This window comes from Echinops telfairi, unplaced genomic scaffold (genome assembly GCF_000313985.2).
Source record: "Echinops telfairi isolate 266 unplaced genomic scaffold, ASM31398v2 ScPeMD7_18;HRSCAF=68, whole genome shotgun sequence".
In the NCBI taxonomy this organism is placed as follows: domain Eukaryota; kingdom Metazoa; phylum Chordata; class Mammalia; order Afrosoricida; family Tenrecidae; genus Echinops; species Echinops telfairi.
This window is the reverse complement of record NW_022103915.1, coordinates 84,087,853-84,088,970: the sequence shown is the minus strand read 5'-3', so window position 1 is coordinate 84,088,970 and position 1,118 is coordinate 84,087,853.

Sequence of the window (1,118 nt, the reverse complement as noted above, 5' to 3'; positions counted from 1 at the left end):
ATTCCATCCCAGCACAAATCAATGTTTGCTCCATCCCAGCATCACGGGGGAGGCTGGGCCAGGCAGATTTAAAGGGGCAGAGAGACGAGAGGAGAGGAGAGGGCGGGGTGAGGAGGAGATACATGAAGAAGAGACAGTGGCGGGGGTGGTGGCGGGGGATGCCCAGACTGCAAAGGATGGGTGCGCGCTAACCTTTGGGGAAAGGGAAGCTGATAGGAGAGAAAGGGATGCATGGAGACCCCCTCTCCCGCCAGGTGGCAAGGAACCCTGGGGTGGGGGCAGGGAGCAGGGTGAAGCCAGTGGAGGGGAGAGGAGCCAGGGGGAGGAGACTGAGCTGAAGATGGGGAGGCAGGGGAGGCCAAAACCAGGCGGGGGAGGAGAGATGCTCGCCGGGCTGGAGAGGGCGAGAGGAATATAAAGAAAGAGGTGCAGGGGTGAGAGCTAAGGAGCGGGGAGATGCCGCGCGAGAGGGAGGGAGGGAAGGAGATCCATTCTGGGGCTGGTGAAGGATGGCAAGGAGGAGGGGAGGAGGACAAGAAGGCGTGGAGGTGGGGGGGAGAAAAGAGATGGAGGCAGAGAGGTAGGGAAAAGCGCTGCACTGGGAAGTTCAGGGGTGGGCATAGAAATCAGGCAGGTAGAGCCCAGAGAGGCTGGAGCACCGGAAGTGGTGTTTGTGGGTCCTTGGGAAGAAAGGAGAGACCGTGGGTTGCCTGTGCCCGTGCCATTGAGTCTGCTGCCCTAGCCAAGGAAGCTGCTGGCATTAGACCCAGAGTCTCACCTACTTGTGCTGTCTGAGGAAGCCTGGACCACCAATACTTTCCATTCCTCAGTCCTCCTGACCCACCCCCAGCGTGTCTCCCCGGGTTGTTTCTGTGGGGTGACATGAAGAGTATATAGTTTTTTGTGTGTTTCTTTTTGGAGGGGGGAACAGAGGACCATGCTTGAGGTCCTTGAAGGTCCCAGAAGGCTTGGGGAGACCTTCCCTTCTCTTTTGCAAATACAGAGGCAAAGATACACAGATATGTTTGGGTGGGCATCCTCCAGCCCACCACCCTTCTCTAGCCACCCACAGGAGGGACAGCATATCCTTGGCCTTGCCAGCCAGAGGCAGGTACACA